Below are 19,576 nucleotides of genomic sequence, written 5' to 3' on the forward strand. Positions count from 1 at the left end.
ATGCAGGGGTTCGATACCCAGCCAAAGCAAAGAATTTTTTATGATTTATCTACTATCGCGAGCAATATGAGCTCGAACATGTGAGTGCGTGGAAAATAACCTCAAAACCGAGATAGGGTGATACATGGATGGTGCTGCCGAAACTGGAGGGGAGAGGAGGGGTGCTGTTCCGCTGACTGTTGCTACTCCTGCCTCGCTAGCGTTGCTGCGAGATGTCGGCTGATTGCGTGCCAATGACCGCTAGCAATGATAACAAAATAAATAAATGAGGCGCAGCAAAATGCTCAGCCGACACCACCGATGCCGAGATACCGATGCGCAAGCATGGCCTGCGCATCATGGCAGGCTACATCACAGCCAATATCTCAGCAGCTACATAGCCTGATGTGGATGTGCGCGTTGATGGGAATTCATATCACCGCTAGCGGCCACTGACACTCTCTAAGCTGCTGTTTCACATCAACAATATCGAAGCGGGAGGGTCAACAGCTAGCGGAAGCGCGGCGCCCTTTCCACTTTGTTTCTGACAGCCGCCGCTGCGAATCGGCTGACGTAAGGTTCGAGGCTGTTCGCCACGCGCTCGCGTGTTCGAGCTCATATTGCTGACGATAGTACATCTGTTTCGTTTTTGTAGTCCTGGCCAATGCTAACTTTTCGATCAAAACAAATGAGGCTGACACCGGAATTTCTGTGACAGAAGCTCTGTAAAGCTTTCGCGTTAAATACAAGTTGCTCTAGTGTGGTTCTTAATAAATGTCCTCTAATAATAAGTTTCTACATTATACTCTAGGCCTCAAAAAAAAGCTCCTGGCTGCCAGTCGCAGACATCGAGTTCTGTCTCCTTGGATCCAAAGCATCATCAACCATCTTTACTGGGTTGCTGCAATGGGCCAAGGAGATGGAGACCTTGTTGTCAGCATGTGGAGGAGCCTGCTGAACCATGTTTGCGACAAACATGATGGCCACGATGGTCCCTACGAGAAATGCCTGCATGACCAGCTTGAGGACAGGGAATGGTTGAGCCCAAGTGAGCACTGCTAATTTTTCTTTGTGCCCAACACAGTTATTCGTAATGTTTGAACACTGAAATTTTAGACACAAAGGAGAATGTCGCAACTTAGTGTCAAAGCGCTCACTCGTCCAGAGTGGCAGGAGGGTTGATGCCTAGTGCCTAGCTTGCACCAATAACTGGCATGAACGAGACTAGGGCCTTATGCAAACGAACAACAATTTACTGCATCATCGAAACAAGGCTAATAATATTTTTAATTATATTAAAGTTGAAATTAAAGACAAGGTATAACGAGTAAGAATGTCAGAATCATTACAAACAGGTACAACTATGCACCACTATTCAGACATGCCGCTGCAGCAGTAGTTGCAACCTATCCATATTAGTGTTACCTAAACGTTCATACAGCACAAGTGAAAAAGATAGTTGAAGTCTGCAGCGACATAAATGGGGTGCAGTGACAGTCACCTACATCAGTGCCACAAGTAAAGTGACCCTCTAAGCTCCACAGGTGTCAGCGGTGGGATTTCACAGCGACTGGTGGCCTGCAGTGCTGGTTGTAACGTTAGCAGCATTGTTTGCCTAGAAGCTGCTCAGCATCTGCCTCTTGCCCTTGAATCGGGTTAATGAAGTGTGGGAACAACTTGGTGGGAACAATTTCCTACAGTTCAAATTCTTCTAGCAAACACCTTTTTGGGTAAGCAGACAAAACAAAAGTTAGAGATAAGCAAGCCAAGCCATGTTAGTACTTCAAATGATGAGATTCCGAATCTTTCATACAGACACTTTTAAAGGGACCGACAACTGCCCAGAATATGAAATGAGTTGACTCCACTGATGTAAAGACTGTCCGTTGCACTGACTCAAACCAACCCTGTTTTTTTCGTGAGAGATGGATTTATATTTGTATTTCTTAATTGAAAGTCTCGAAAAATGACCTGTGGTGCCTCTGGCGGCAAAAACATGAATGATCCGATGAAGACGGCCACGTGACCGTTGATTGCTGTACGCGGTTGACGATTTTTTTGTTAGTATTGAAATATTGTTCGTTTCTTTATATTAAAAGGTTTTACTCCATAATAATGTACATATAGGCCTGCGTTAGTAGTATGTATTAAAGTGGCGCTGCCTTCGCGTGACGTAATGATCCCATGCTTGTCAGCGCGTCTTGAGCAACTTCTCAGCGTGCTCATGCAACCGTACACGCTGTTTCCAGGTCGCTAAGATTTTGGAGCGACAGTTTTGCTACCTACACTTCGTCTCAGAAATGACGCGTGCTGCTACTCGGTGCGGCCGCGCATATGCACAGTTACGTTTTCGATTTCTTGGCTTGGCTCGTGTATCGTGAGAGTAACGACTCCGGGACAAGCCATCCATGACACAGGCGCAGGCAACCTTGGGCGCAGGCGCACACAACTCTGTACAAATACCGGGAAGGTGTATAAAGCCACACATCTCATTGCAACAGCTTGCTATTTTCAAAAATGGTTGGAAAGCTCAAAATAAAGGTGGTTAAGCATAGTTACAGTAACTCCTGTGAAAGGAGAGCAACGACAGCTTTCACAAGGGCTAGCGGCATCGCTATCAATGCTCAGCGTTGCTGGAGCAAGCCTCCATGCGTGTTCGGAGCCTTTCAGATCGAAAAACAGTGCTTATAAAATAACTACATGCTTTTCGGATAAACCACTGCAGCTACAAACGCTACGAAGGGTGAGCTTCCTGTCGCGCCGTAAAAAACTGGGTCGAAGAAAATCAGTTGTCGGTCCCTTTAAGAAGTCATGCACATTGTGGTTAGATAGAGACTCACGTTTTCACTTGATGCCAGGCATAGAAAACCATTTTCATAGATTACCTCTAAGACGTTAACTGGCTTTTGTGCCAGTGAAAAAAATCTAAAGCTTCACATATCTGTTTCAGCATCACCTGCATTTCTCCAACTAAAGACCATCGTGGACAATCCTCTACTTTTGAGAGACATTCGCCGGCTCTCTCCCGAGGTGCAAACGTTCTCATTGGAGTCGTTCCACAGTGTGCTGAACTGCTTCGCGCCGAAAGCTAATGCTTTCTCAGAGGACGGCATGCAAGCAAGGTACTCATTTTATTACTTGAAAATAAGACAAAAAAACTAACACTGAAACTGCTTTTTCCTTAGGACATGGCTCGCTGTACTTCACTTCAATGAGAATGCCAAACGGCAACAGGCGCATACTCGGGAGGGAGAGGAGCAATGGAAGCTGAAATCCTCCAAGGCGAGGCGAGGCCACTTTACTGTTGCTGCAGTCAAAGAGAAGCCTAGCTATGGTATGTAATATACTTCAGGACTAAATTACAAAGACAACAGGATGTGTGCAAGGACGGCATAGGGAAAGTCATTCACAATTCTACTCGTGTATAAATTTAAGCTAGAAAAAAGGTGAAAGCGATTAAAAAAAAGACTTGCCACCTCTAGGAGAGGCACACAATGCATCCAGATAAATTGCGAAACCAGTCACAATACTGTGGTAAATGTCCTGCCATCTACATTCCTGGATATCTTTGCATGTACGCAATAATTAAACCTGGGATTGTTACCCAATGGCACTCATGATCACGACATCAGCACAGTATTAGGATCAACCTCGTCTACTGCCATCACTTGTTGGTGCTGCTAACCACCTGTTGGATATATATGACGTATCAGGTCGTTGCACCAGTTTACCTCCTCATTTCGAGCAGATTGCACCATGTCAGGAACTGTAAAAAACTCATTAATATGGAAGCAACTGCACACTGATAACTCTTGTAGATAATGAATCACATGCACTTAAAACAGTTGTGCTAGTTTTGGAATTAGTATGCCATTACTTTTCTGTCTTGGTAATGCACACTGTTTTCAGCCACATTTATCAGCAAAGAATGACGTGTCGTCATTCTTAATTGATGAAGAGTTAAAGCACATGACACAGCTCTGGGGAATTAAAATTGTAAAAGCAGAGCCATGCCTTTGCCTTATTAAGAGCGGTGGGCTGTCTGGATTGACACTTCACCAGCTCCTTTGACGAAAGTTTTATCATTCAAATGTGCAGTTTACTTCGGTATGGCTCATTGCTTATGAATTGCCGTTATTTGAACGTGGTACGTTCCAGCAGTCCAAAACGTACATAATGAAGCTGCCCACGGTTTGTGGTTTGGGGACAGGAAAATGAGAGAACCCTTGTCGTACACCCCAAGAGGTGTCTTTACCGAATAGTAAATTAGGATGCCTGCAGCTATGGCCCAAGCAACCACACACCTATGCAAGTTTCCTGACTGTAACATTGCGCAAAGTATTGGCTCACTAAAGAACCGACACTGCTATAGCTCAGCAGTGACGGCCACTTCACCTTCTCATTGGCAGTAATGGAAGCACCTTCTCCAACGTGCAGCGTACTGATAGCACTGCTTCATAATAAGGCACTGCAGAAGTGTAACCACAGGTTTTGTTTTAATCTTATAAGGGTGTAGGGGTACGATGCACCGATGGCACAGAGGCAGAGCATCAGCCTCGCATGCAAAAGGCCCATGGTTCGGATCACAGTGCTGCACAATTCCCCACCCGAATTCTAGACAAGCGTGCAATAAATATACGCTACAAGCAGAGCCTATAGAGATATATAATATTGTAATCATGCCACAGCGTGCATGCTTTTCATTTTTGCCGCCATTACTAGTAGCACTTGATTCATTTTTGATTGTGAGCCCCCACCCCCCAATTCGGATTCAAACCTATGATAAAGTAGGATGACCTACTATCATGTAAATACGGTAATAACTCTTGTTCTGTAATGTGTCCTGGCCCGATAGTGATATCGTTTCTCTTCACCATGCAGGATACGTCGAAGAGCTGCTGAAGAACGCTGTGGACCTCTGTGAGCACTCGTCGTACAAGGAGAGTTTCAACAACGCGGCAGTTCAGCCGTGCCATATGTCCCTCGCATATGAACGGCCATCAAAGGAGGAGCTCATTGCTCAGAGGCGCACACGCTTTCCTACACAATCACCCTCATGAAAGAACTGCATCAGTACATTGTATGATGATGGTTGGCTTCAACATCCCAAAGCCACGATTTGATCGTGAGGAGCGCCGTGCTGTAGGGTGCCGGAAATTTTGACCCCCTGGTGTTCTTTGACATGCACCTAGTCCTAATTCAAGTACACGGGCATCAACCATTTTTGCCTCCATCGAAAATGTGGCCGCCACGGCCAGGATTTGATCCAGCGACCTTTGGGTCAGCAGTCAAGCACCGTAACCACTAGATCATCGTGATGGGTAGTGACATGTATTTAGGGTAGCATCAAAAGCTTGCTGCCAAATCTGTTTTCACATGTGTGCTACGCCTAGCCGTCCACGGAGACCCACTGTCTGAATCGAGCGAGAGGGGCACGTTCGATGGGGGAAAGACCGAATGCTCGGCTGACCAGAAAGTGTGCAACCACAGAAACGGTGCAGCTGAAGTCTTATGACACTTGGGCAGTGCAGCAACCATTCCTGGCTGGTGGGAACGATGCAAGTGCGACTGCTTTGTGGAATCTGCCACTAAAACGTTTTTCACGTGTGTCTTCTACGGCTAGCCGTCCACTGAGAGCCACCGTGTGAATCGAGCGAGAGGGGCACGTTCGATGGGGGAAAGACCGAATGCTCGGCTGACCAGAAAGTGTGCAACCACAGAAACGGTGCAGCTGAAGTCTTATGACACTTGGGCAGTGCAGCAACCATTCCTGGCTGGTGGGAACGATGCAAGTGCGACTGCTTTGTGGAATCTGCCACTAAAACGTTTTTCACGTGTGTCTTCTACGGCTAGCCGTCCACTGAGAGCCACCGTGTGAATCGAGCGAGAGGGGCACGTTCGATGGGGGAAAGACCGAATGCTCGGCTGACCAGAAAGTGTGCAACCACAGAAACGGTGCAGCTGAAGTCTTATGACACTTGGGCAGTGCAGCAACCATTCCTGGCTGGTGGGAACGATGCAAGTGCGACTGCTTTGTGGAATCTGCCACTAAAACGTTTTTCACGTGTGTCTTCTACGGCTAGCCGTCCACTGAGAGCCACCGTGTGAATCGAGCGAGAGGGGCACGTTCGATGGGGGAAAGACCGAATGCTCGGCTGACCAGAAAGTGTGCAACCACAGAAACGGTGCAGCTGAAGTCTTATGACACTTGGGCAGTGCAGCAACCATTCCTGGCTGGTGGGAACGATGCAAGTGCGACTGCTTTGTGGAATCTGCCACTAAAACGTTTTTCACTTGTGTCTTCTACGGCTAGCCGTCCACTGAGAGCCACCGTGTGAATCGAGCGAGAGGGGCACGTTCGATGGGGGAAAGACCGAATGCTCGGCTGACCAGAAAGTGTGCAACCACAGAAACGGTGCAGCTGAAGTCTTATGACACTTGGGCAGTGCAGCAACCATTCCTGGCTGGTGGGAACGATGCAAGTGCGACTGCTTTGTGGAATCTGCCACTAAAACGTTTTTCACGTGTGTCTTCTACGGCTAGCCGTCCACTGAGAGCCACCGTGTGAATCGAGCGAGAGGGGCACGTTCGATGGGGGAAAGACCGAATGCTCGGCTGACCAGAAAGTGTGCAACCACAGAAACGGTGCAGCTGAAGTCTTATGACACTTGGGCAGTGCAGCAACCATTCCTGGCTGGTGGGAACGATGCAAGTGCGACTGCTTTGTGGAATCTGCCACTAAAACGTTTTTCACGTGTGTCTTCTACGGCTAGCCGTCCACTGAGAGCCACCGTGTGAATCGAGCGAGAGGGGCACGTTCGATGGGGGAAAGACCGAATGCTCGGCTGACCAGAAAGTGTGCAACCACAGAAACGGTGCAGCTGAAGTCTTATGACACTTGGGCAGTGCAGCAACCATTCCTGGCTGGTGGGAACGATGCAAGTGCGACTGCTTTGTGGAATCTGCCACTAAAACGTTTTTCACGTGTGTCTTCTACGGCTAGCCGTCCACTGAGAGCCACCGTGTGAATCGAGCGAGAGGGGCACGTTCGATGGGGGAAAGACCGAATGCTCGGCTGACCAGAAAGTGTGCAACCACAGAAACGGTGCAGCTGAAGTCTTATGACACTTGGGCAGTGCAGCAACCATTCCTGGCTGGTGGGAACGATGCAAGTGCGACTGCTTTGTGGAATCTGCCACTAAAACGTTTTTCACGTGTGTCTTCTACGGCTAGCCGTCCACTGAGAGCCACCGTGTGAATCGAGCGAGAGGGGCACGTTCGATGGGGGAAAGACCGAATGCTCGGCTGACCAGAAAGTGTGCAACCACAGAAACGGTGCAGCTGAAGTCTTATGACACTTGGGCAGTGCAGCAACCATTCCTGGCTGGTGGGAACGATGCAAGTGCGACTGCTTTGTGGAATCTGCCACTAAAACGTTTTTCACGTGTGTCTTCTACGGCTAGCCGTCCACTGAGAGCCACCGTGTGAATCGAGCGAGAGGGGCACGTTCGATGGGGGAAAGACCGAATGCTCGGCTGACCAGAAAGTGTGCAACCACAGAAACGGTGCAGCGGAAGTCTTATGACACTTGGGCAACACAGCTACCATTCCTGGCTGGTGGGCAACGATGCAACCGCGACTGCTTTGTGAAATCTGTCACTAAAACGTTTTTCACGTGCGTCTTCTACGGCTAGCCGTCCACTGAGTGCCACTGTGTGAATCGAGCGAGAGAGGCACATTTGTGGAAAGTGCTGTCAAATCCATTTTCACGTGCATGTTTGCTACAGCTGGCAGTACACAGAGAGCCGCATGAACTTAAGACACAAATTGCTTAGAAGTAACAGAACAGAAGCTCAAGGCAAACTTCCGGTCTGTTACTTCTTGTTAGTGACTACAAAGAAAAAGCGAGCCCTTACAATTCCCCTTTTTCATTCATCTCCTTGAGGCAGGATCACAAATCTGAGAGAACGACTAGATTGAAGTACTTGTGAAATGTCCCTCATGTTGGGGCAAGTGCCTCTGGGAGGCACACACCCGAACATATATATAAAGAAATGGTGAATCATGCTTACTTGTCTGCTTTGTATGACGCTTCTGTTTGGCAATTGCCCATGGTGTGTGCACTTCTATACTGTTTACTCTAATGAAAATGGTCTGTGATTGTGATCAGTAGAGAAAGATCTGAAGGTTAAACCCTAAGAATTATTAACGTAATAGTTAACTGAAGATCATGCACGAAGCACAGTTATTTTGGAGCACAAGATGATTAAGTAACAAGTCTGCTGGCAAAAACGGAAACCTGTGCAGACAGCTCAACCTAAGAGAGAAGGAACGTGGAAATAATTTATGCGTCGTTTATTCTGCAAGTAGCATTCAATTAAATTTCAAGTAATGTAAAAAAAACTGTCACGTGCCTACAGAGGTGGATATCGGAAGCCCACGTATTCGGCTGATGGAAACTGCTTCCGGATGGCCGTAACCACGCACGCAGGCAGCACAACTCTGTTGCGTCTCCCCAGCCTCTTCCAAATCCACCGAGTGAAGAATCTGTACGCCAGAAAGCGATATTTCCTGGAAGAAGGCGTAAGATTGAGCTGCTGTAACTGCAACTTCAACATGTTTTTTACGTCAGTATTACCTGTGCACTTCTCCTTCAACCCCGACGCCGTTTTCCTGCAGCTCCCAATACAGAGCGCGCAGCACCGCGGAGCTCAGGCACACGCTTCGGAACTCCTCGTGCGTAGTGATGCAGCCGTCCGGGCTTTCGCGCACAACTTCCTGTATGTCGCGGCAGCACACTTGTTCAAGGGCCGTTGGCATTGGCCCGCAAAACCCGCAGTCACACCTGCATCGCCGAAAATCGGCGTAAGCGACCGTGATCGTGAACGCCGCACATACACCGCGAAATGAAAGACAACGTCATGACGAAATCGTTTGTAGCGCCTGCAGTTATGAAGCACAACGAAGTTACACACACGGCACAGCAAGCGCGGCAGCTCTGCGAGGATGAGCAAGTATCAAATAGAAAGGGTTGCTTCGCTCATTTACACTTACCGGTGATCGTTGCCATCGTCATGGAAATCCGGCGAGTCTGGTGGTGGCGGATCAGGCGGATCACTGCTGCCACCCTCAGCACGAAGCGCCGGATCGCGAAATGGCGTGTCACTATATGGGTCGAAACCCATTTCTCTGCTCATTCGGCGCAACCGCTCCTCGAGGCCGGGGTCCATTCTGAGCAACTGTCTGAACTCCCGTGAAACAAAACACACGCTGCTCTGATGGCGCTCGGCAGGAAACGGACGAACAGCAGAGCCAGCGGTACTGCGCTGGCTTCGACCGGAAGTAGACGACGCGACGGCACGCAAGCGTTCTCGCACGTCACATCGTGACGCAGAGCCTCTTGAAGGCGGAGCTTAGCCCCGAGCGCTCGAAGGAAGAGTTGAGGGCGAAAGGCGGAGTGGAGGAGGAGGGAAGATATTTATTATACGTAGCTCCCTTAATAAAGGGTGTTTCGACTGAATTATGGTGCCAATGATTTGCTCTAGTAATGACCTTAGCAAAAACGAAATGTCAAAAAACCGTTTCAGGGTCCCTTTAAGGGGACAAATTAGCGTTCAGCAATAGACTCAGCAAAATGAGGCACCGTGCAACAGTTTTCCCCCGATTCTCAGCAGCGTATCCAAATGTATGTTCTTTGTGTAATGCCCCCCCCCCCCCCCCCCCAAGCGCTAAATTCAAATTCAGGAGCATGGAAACACGCGTCTGTCGACATGCTTTCCGCCGCATACTCGAACGCCAGCGGCTGCGACGTCAAAACACATTGATAATTTGGTTCAAATCGAGGGAACTTGAAAGTAGCCAATAAGGTGCCAAATATCAAAGAAGTTTCTTCTGCCACACACTGCCCTGTAAAAGTAGCCAAATTGGCCCATAGTAAAGAAACCTGGCAACCCTGCAAGTTATCCCCTTAAAAATTTTTCATCTCTTCCAGCTTGTGTTCTGCGCACTTCATCATCATAGCCACGTCACACAATGTTGGACTCGAAGGGGGTCGCGAAATCGCTGTATTCACCAATAGCTTGTCGAGATAGGTATGCGAGAAGCTTACCCTATACGAGGCGACCGGGAAGCGACGCACGTTCTCCACTGCCGCAGCGATCAAAGGCGCTACGGCCAGTTTCGTCGACTCGCCGACACAGCGCAGAAAAGGCACTCGACGCAGGTTGTCAACAAACACGGGTTCATTAACCCAAGATGCAGCACAGTGCGACAATCACGGGCTTGCAGGCCGTATAAGGAAACTCCACAATACCGGTCAAGTACGCTTGCGAGCGGCGCTACCACTATCGCACAAAGGGCAGCAGTTGAGCACACGGACGAGAAGACGCCTGCCAGACCGGCACGTGAACCTCTCATGCACGCCTTAGAACATCTCTGACGCTGTAAGCCAGCGCCAGAAAGAAGCGAGCTCATGGGAGAGGGCGTTGTCACTGACGGTCTATGAGCACCGGCGAAGCGCATTGACGTGTGCTAGCGTTGTGTGCGGTAAGCAGTACGCCGACATGTCCGGACGCGTCGCTCTGTGTGGGGAAGACCGACGCATGGCTCGCATCAGGCAAAAAGGCCTGGCGGCGTAGCCCCGGTAGCCATGTCGCTGATTAACGGCGGCTCCCGGCCCTCGAGCCGCTCGAGGCCAGCAGACGCGCTAGCTGGGGAACGAGGCGCCAGAGGGGAGGCCGTGCTCGACTCCCAGAAGCTGCAAATGCAAAATATGCCAGTCTGAAGCTTAATCATTCACACGTCTCGAACAGTCCCTTCAAACGGCTCTTCGTTCTGAAGCTCCTTTGCAGTCTTTAACGTTTGCCTGTTATTGTTTTTTCATGAGTTCCTACTTGTGAAACGTGTGTGTCGTACCAGGGGACACTTTCTTGTGCCCTTGAAGCCACGCAGCGATAACCTTTCCGGCTTCGAATGGCTACAAGCAGTACGCTTCACAATATGAAATTTCATCTTCATGGCAGAAGTGGGAATGCGCTGGCGAGAGAACTAATGGAGGCTTATCACATTAAAAAGAAAGACCGTGAATGTATCAGTGACACTTCTGTTGTTCTGCGCAGTAAGGAAAGACTGTTCTTAGACAATTGTTTATAATGTGAATATGTTTTGGTATCCCGGTCCTGATTACCATGTCGACCGTCATGTGCATTGCGCCTGCGCGCGCCACTCGGCTGTGTATATATGTGGGAAGACGTTTCTGAATAAAGCTAAGTTACGAGTAGCGCCTGTCCTGTACATCAGTGTTCCTTCTCTGTCCGTGTCGATTTTCGCGCTAGCCAATTTTGAAGATTATGAACCAACTAGCCCAACAACGTATACTCTTATGAAATTTCATTTTCATCGCATTGCACCACCACCACTGTGTAGCCGTGACGCTAACGAAGTCCCTCATTGAGGAGCGCAAAAGAATCCTTTCCGCACACGCCGTCCGTATTCTTACGCGCAGCTGGCTTGTATACCTCTATGCTTGCGCTGCCACTCGGATTCTACGCACTATTTATTTACATAATTTTCATTGCAGCAAGGTGACCGATTCGCTGTAGTCACTTTTACCGCAGTCGAGATGCGTTATGCTGCAAAGCATGTGCACCGATACGGTATCGACTCTTTGTTGTGCGCTGAAGCCCACCAGTAGTGAAAATCGGCTATGTCAGGTATGAAACCTGATAATTTGTACTTTATGCGTCACTTCATTATCAATCAAGCGCAAACAGTCCCCAGTCATGGTGCGAGACATCTAAAAAACTCAGAGCCACAGAAACAATCTCCTAAACGACTAGAAGGCGAAAGCAATGTTCTTTTTATTCTCAGTTAACTTATTTATACCCCCCCCCCCCCCACACACACACGCACACACGCACTCTGAAAGCTTTCCGCACTTAACATGGTTTTTCAGTGCCTCCACGATCGGATGCATTCGAAGCTTCCTGCAGGTCAGCTAGTTTTGCACTGCTTCCGTGATCGGCCCACTTTTTCCAAGCGACGATGCCATGTGATGACGTCAACACGTTACGTCATGATTACGTCACACATTCTGGCAACTGGTGGCGTAATCAAGTCATGATATTTTGCATCACTAGTGTTGACGCCGCCGACGGTAAATTTTCACGCTTAATGAGGCATCTAAGCCTTTCACCTTTGTAAATGCACGGACTGTTTTACAGTTCAATCTGTTTCTTACATGGCTCGCCTTATTAGATTTCGAGGTTCAATAAAGTTTTACGACTTCTCGCTGGCAGCCAACCAAAAGAACATTGCAAATGTTGCTTTATTCTTTCGACCTGCTATGCAAACGCCTACCTGTAATCAGCAATAACCCACTTGATTAGAGAACAAAAAAACCCGGCAGATCCCACGCACTCTGGGAATCTATGTAATGCGAAGCAGCTAGCAGGAGCTGCATACATCACCTTGTTTCTCTTTGAGGAAAATGAAGTAATTTATGTCATGACATCTAGTTCACTCTATATGCCATGTTTATCATGCACGCATGCATGTACAATCTTTTATATAGTGAAACGTTATTCTGGTATATATAATGCATGACCTATCATTTATGTTCGTCATGCACTCATGTCATGCCGTACACATTTTGATGTATATACAGTTAACAAAACGGCCAGAAGCGCGCCAAGACATTGTCATGTACACCATGCCGTACATGACATGCATGTTATGATTTGCGTGTTCAGGCATGTCATTTATCACGTTACACAATCACGTTACGCAATACCAGTTTTAGCTTATACCAAGCTAGAGAAACAGCCGCGAGCGCACCATGAGCCTGGCATGTAAATCATGCCCTACACGACATGCATGTCATGATTGTCATGTTACCACCTGTCATTTATGTTCGTCGTACAGTCACGTGACGCAATACCAGTTTTCGTGTATATCGAGCCAGGGAAACGGCCGCTAGCGCACCATCAGAGTGGCATGTAAATCATGCTGCACATGAAATGCATGTCATGATTGTAATGTTACCACCTGTCATTTATGTTCGCAGTACAATCTCGTCGCGCAATACCAGTTTTGGTGTATATCAAACAAGGTAAACGGGCGCAAGCGCACCATGAGCGTGGCACGTAAACCATGTTGTACATGACATGCATGTCATGATTTTCATGTTACCACGTGTGATTGTTCTTCATACAGTCACGTCATGCAATACCAAATTTGGTAACTCTCAAGATAGCGAAACGGCAGCAAGCGCACCATAAGCGGGGCTTGTATGTCATGGCGTACATGACATGCATGTGATGATTTTCATGTTACCAACTGTAATTTATGTTCTCCATACAGAAATGTCTCGTAGTGCCAATTGTGGTATATCTCCATCTAATTAAACGGCCGCGAGCACCTCCAGACAATGTCATGTAAATCATGCTGTGTATAACATCCGCGTCATGATTTGCACGATAGGACCTGTCACTTACGTTTGTCATACACTCTTGTCACGCCATACCAATTTTTGTATATACGAAATTAATGATGCGGCCGCAAGAGTACGAACACCGTGGAATGTAAATCATACCGCTTATGACATTCGTGTCAGGAATTTCATGTTACGGCCACTCATTTATGTTCGTCACACAGTCATGTTATGCCATACCAATTGTGGCATACATCCCATTAACGAAACGGCCAGGAGAGCACGAAGTCATAGATAGATAGATAGATAGATAGATAGATAGATAGATAGATAGATAGATAGATAGATAGATAGATAGATAGATAGATAGATAGATAGATAGATAGATAGATAGATAGATAGATAGATAGATAGATAGATAGATAGATAGATAGATAGATAGATAGATAGATAGATAGATAGATAGATAGATAGATAGATAGATAGATAGATAGATAGATAGATACGCTCAAAGTGACCGAAGTTCGCTAAGAAATGCTTCGCTTTTAAAAGGAAGTCCACATTTTTAACGTCACTTTTTGAAATTGGGAATTGCTCATGGGGTCAACCTAGTTATGCGAACAAATATTCACAAGAGACCAGTGAATTCAAGTAACATGAAGCTTCATCGGACACTGAACTTGGTGCACGACTTCGGAGGAATGGGACAGTTGAGTTGAGAGAGGAACGGGACACCGTCCCATTCCTCCCCACAATAAGGTCGGTGCAGTGACTGGCTAATCAGCAGCATGGGTAAGTCACATTGGTCCATAAGCTAGTTATTTTGTTTATTTCGCGTTTAAGCATAATAATGTTCGGGGCCGTGAAAATTAGATTAGAGAACAGACAGGCTGGCTAGACTACATTTAATGTTTAGAGAGGTAAGCAGAAAGAGTATTGTAATGCACAATGTCTCTTTATTTAAAACTCTTATTACACATTTGTGAGCGCTCCGCGATAAGCACGTCAATTGTTGGCTACAGCAGTAGTGCTGTTGATTGCTGAAATTAGGTTGAAGGACTGTAGCAAATGACGAGAAATAAAGCTCAAACAGGCGTTGTGTGGGAACGCTTACATTTGGTAGTTATCGCAATGTTTCACTTTTGAAGACGATGCTTCGGGTGTATAAGAGAAAGCATCCCGACTAGCCCAACACATAAAACAGCGTTCAAGTAGTCAGGTGTAGGGGTTAAGGTGGTAGGTTCGAACCCCCCCCCCCCCCCCCACTGCAATTTTTCACGTTTGCAGACGCAATGCCCGCCACCACCAGAAAAAAAAATTCTGGTATTCTCCCTGCCTAACACCGTGATGCTGGATGCTGTCAGATTAGTGTGCAATGAAAATAAAAGTAAAAGAGACGTATCAGAGACTCTTCCACCATAAAAATCATCGCTTCGCCGAGCAGTGAAGTTCAAGGACTCAGGTGACAGAGACAGCATCGTATTCAAGTCTAATTTGGTCCGCGGAATGGTCGACACAGCGTAATATTAATCACTCTTGAAAGATTATTTGCTTATGGCAAGAAAGATGCATCGCGGTTTTACGAGTTCACAGGTGGACCGTTTGCAACAGCCTTACACTGGAAGTACCGCGCATCATGGGAAGTCAGCAAGTTAGCAGGAAAAGGCTGGTGTATGGGCCTTGGAGACCACATTCCTGAGCGATCACTTCGATAATTGGAAGTTTGTACGAGTAGTGATGCAGAACTATCGGTAAATTGACTATCGATAGCATCGATAGTTTTTTTGAAACTATCGATAGCGTAGACAAACTATCGATAGTACTACTATCGACAAACTATCGATAGTGCAATAGGTAGTACCATGGTTAATATTACTAGCGATACTATGCCATGCCTGTTTATTACTTTGTTTTGATGTATTCGGGTTTCACCCACAAAGACTGTTAGCAACGTTTGACGCAGACCGCGCCGTAATGTTGGAGAAGCTTCACGATTGTGTGAGATAATTCTGTTAAGATTACGCGCCGGACGCGAATAGTCCAGAGCTTACGCGAGCACCAGGGATAAAGCTGGAAGGTTTGATCACTGATGTATAAAAGTCGACGCGTTCCACCGATGATCAGATTACTCGATGGGCGACGACTGTTCTCGCCGCTATCAGTGCTCAGCGTGTTATCGCTTGTATTTTGAGCTTTGATTTTCTGGGCACAGGTTCGCCCAAATAAAGAGCTCCGTATTTCCCAGTCTTGCTGCAGCATTTTTCACCGTCACAACCGCGTGACACTACTATCGATAGTGGTGTGAATAACGATGCTGTTGCTGGCCGGCCAAATTTCCAAAATATTTGCGATAACCTACTATCAGCTTCGCTTAATTTATGAGCAGTTTTTGGCGAAAGAAATAAATTAATTCCGCAGTGAAAATGTCATAATATGTCCATAAATAAAGTTACATCCAAAAGCAACCAGTTACACCTTACAATTAACCAACCTAGATCATGACATTTTTTTTTATTTTGAAATTATAAAATGCAGTATAAATTTGAAGCCGCGCAGTTCAACCACATGTAACGCCTTCCTTTCCGCCACAGCTGAACAGTTTGACTTTATGATCATGTGTCAGCAAAGTACTCAGGTGAAGAACACAACATATTAACTTTCTTGCCCTTCAGTCTGCTCCTCCGGCTCCAATGCACCACGCGCGCGATGAACCAAATTTATTCTGCATTGAGTTCGCGCTGTTGCATTTATACTATCGATAGTACCATCGAATTTTTTACTATCGATAGCGCTATCGATAGTATTTTTCACCATCGATAGTTCGATAGTGACTAAGCTATCGATAGTATCGATAGTACCATCGATAGTTCTGCATCACTAACTCCGAGACAAACACCAACGGAGCTCGAAACATCTCTACGGATAACTTACCGGCCGCTGTCGATAAAGCAGCCTTAGCATCAACTGCTTCTGCAGGCAGAATTGTTTAAAGTGACTTTAAAGGATCCCACCCTACTGCCACATCGCGTTACACAGCGTAAAAGGAGAAAAAAACTAGGACAAAGTCCTTACACGTACATCGGGGAAGCCTACGATTGTAGAAAAATTCGCAGAGGTAGCACGACAGTCTTGAAAAAGCAGCGCAACACAGTCAAGACTGACGAATTTTGGTTGCAGCGCGAACTTGGCACAAGGACACGAGAAGGAACACGACACACGCAGCGCTTGTCGTGTCCTTGTCGTGTCCTTGTACCAAGTTCGGGCTGCAACCAAAATTCGTTATGACTTACCAATAAGCCCACTTCGCAACTCAAGACTGACGCCACAACCCGTCCAGAAAATAAACGGTGTATGCTGAAGCAGTGCAGTTCTTGAAGTTACGAAGACACACTCGCCATTGTCTTTAACGATTGTAACTATGACATGTCAGGCTTTGATAATGACAGCCATGACATTAGTGAAATCAACTGGCCTAACGAATCTATTCAAATTACAAAAGGCGATGTTTTTATTGGGAGTTTTAGTAACAAAAAATTTAGCGTTCATTACATGGGTAGTGTCAAGAGCAGCAAAAACATGTCGGCGTCAGCGGAAAGTTCCTGCGGAATAAGGAAACGAGATGTGTTTCACTGTCCTCCTAAGAAAGACATGGAAGGTTTGCCAAATACAGACATTGTGATGAAGATGCCAGTGCCACAAGCTATCGGGCCGGCAATGTTTGCGCAACCCTGTTTAAAGTTTGCTGTTGAAATATGGGGATATAACTGTCGCTGAAGACGTTTGGACTGTTGCGTTACATACGTACCACTCCTCCCAAGTGATGTCCCAATCCACCCACACAGGCGGGTGGAATGGAGCAGATTTAAGCTATCACAAACTACTTTTTCACAGCCGCGGCAGGAGTGGTAGGAACCATTGTGTCGCAGAAGCTTTGTGGCTTGTTTAGACTTGCACCGTAATCCATCAAATATCGTTCTACGTTCAAGTGTAACAAAGGTAAAATATATATTTGTGAAAAGTATCCCAATCTTCCCGACTCTCCCCTACTGTTAGATATGAAATAAATGCGAAGATAATATATTTCTTGTCTGACACTGAGTATTTCCAAGCGCTTACAGCGCAACAGTTATTATTGATGTCCTTAAAACCGCAGAGTCAACAAAAACGCCGTATAGTTGACGCTGCACGCAGTCTGGGAAGTTGCTCTAACTTTTAAGTGAACACTCGTGAGGAAACAACTGAGCACGTCACACACACGCACACAATCTTAACACAAGACAAGCTGCCGAGTGCAGAAATATATTATAGGAATAATTAGGGATTTAGCCTACGCCCCAAAACCGCGATGTCGTTATGAGGGACGCACAATGAAGGGCTCCAGAAATTTTGACCCCGTGGGCTTCATCTAGGAGAGAGAGGTACCTATGGAAAAAAACAGAGCCTTTCCAACTGTTTCTGAAGAGGGGAGGCCAGCGAAGCTGGGCATACGTTCCGACGGCGAGACGTCGCGCATGCGTTTGGCTTCAGTTACCCGATCTCCGTCGGTGGCATTAGCCTGACGGCGATACAAACACTCGCGCTTCTGGTCGCGCAGACGTTCCTGATACCGGCAGTGCTCTTTTTTAGAACGTATAGGACAGGCGTCCGACCCATGGCGACTCAAAAGAGCAACTGAACACGTCCCTCGCGCGATCTCTATACGTCAGGATAGAACGCACACACGCGATTAGTTGACGAAATGTACTGGGGAAAGATTATAACGTCTTATCAAAGATGACTACGCCAATTGCCGCGCGCGTACAAGCGCGGACGCGCTTCCGTGCCTACCTAGTGCGAGCTAGGTCATGTATAATGAAGGAGCGAAACCTAAGCTCCTGCTAAAAGCGCGGTGTAATGCACGCTTTTTACAATCCTACGTTTACCTGCCACGCTGCTGTAGTGGTTATGGTGCTCGCCTGCTGACCCAAAGGTCGCGGCATCTAATCCGCATTTTCGACGGAGGCGAAAATGCTTGAGGCTCGTGTACTTAGATATCGGTACTCGTCAAAGAACCCAGGTGATCCATATACCCGAAGCCATCCACTACGGCGTCCCTCGTAATCATGTCGTCGTTTCGCGGCGTTAAACCTATAGACCTGTACGCCACCGCGCCGCCTGTTCTCTCGCCGTTCTGTGCCGCCGCCCAAGTCACAAGAGTGATCCCGACGCCGCCGCAACAAAAAAATTGCCGCGCGCCGCCGTTTGTCTTTTCTTTTAATCCGAACGTAGATGCGGCACATACGATGCATATCACTTCACCGGAAGTTGTATCTTTCTCTTCTCGAGAAGTCTCACCAATATTCCATGACTTCAACGCTGCGGCCTCCCCTAGCATTCACAACTCACTGAATAACATATTGCTGGAGCCTTGGACGTACTACAGTGTGCATAGCTAGATAAAGTAGATAAATAAATCTGTCGATATATTTGCACACTTTATTCTTTTAATTTTAACTCGTGAATATTAACAAATAAATATAGAAGTAAGGACAATGAAAAAGCAGCCAGATTATTTGATTCTTCCAATGGACGAACTCTTCAGACCGCAGACGATACAGCTGTGAAAAAAAAAGAAAAAGAAAAGGCGAGCCCGCTTTCATAGTTCTTGCATATTTTTTCCTAAATTCAAGGGACTAGTCTCTCCCTTCGAACTTTTCCATCAGCCTCCCAACTTCGTTTTGGTGCCGCGCCGCCGATGCATTGAACCCCGCGCGTTCATACGCCGCCGCTGGTGGGGGAAGCACCGACTTCATACTACCTGAAGTAGTATATATACTACTTCAGGTATAGTATATATATATATGGGTCATTCCATGCCAACTGTCCCAACCTTGGCGCTCGACCACCTACGATTTGCTTGAAAAAAATTGAGGACTATCTATCTGAAGAGAGAAGTCTTCCACCAAGATATTTTTTGCGAAAAAAATTTTTCAGTAGCGTAATGCTCATGTGAAGTTTTTTGAGAAGCTCGAAACTATGACACGGAAAATAATTTATTAAAAATTTCGTTCTTTCGGAATTAGGCCGGGACAAATTTTTTTCTGCAGAACGATGATAGACTTTACACTTAAAAAATGTTTCGTCAATTTTGACCCTACTGTGATTTTTTTATATGGGCTTAATTATGAG

General features: G+C 46.7%; 1 protein-coding gene across 1 annotated transcript in view; it reads right to left on the minus strand.

Annotated features, from left to right (window-relative positions):
• The window catches only part of LOC119386491 (class A basic helix-loop-helix protein 15), a 127,648-nt gene that overhangs the window by 99,480 nt on the left and 8,592 nt on the right, over positions 1 to 19,576 (minus strand). The window lies entirely within an intron of this gene.

The sequence above is a fragment of the Rhipicephalus sanguineus genome, chromosome 3, assembly GCF_013339695.2.
Source record: "Rhipicephalus sanguineus isolate Rsan-2018 chromosome 3, BIME_Rsan_1.4, whole genome shotgun sequence".
In the NCBI taxonomy this organism is placed as follows: Eukaryota; Metazoa; Arthropoda; class Arachnida; order Ixodida; family Ixodidae; genus Rhipicephalus; species Rhipicephalus sanguineus.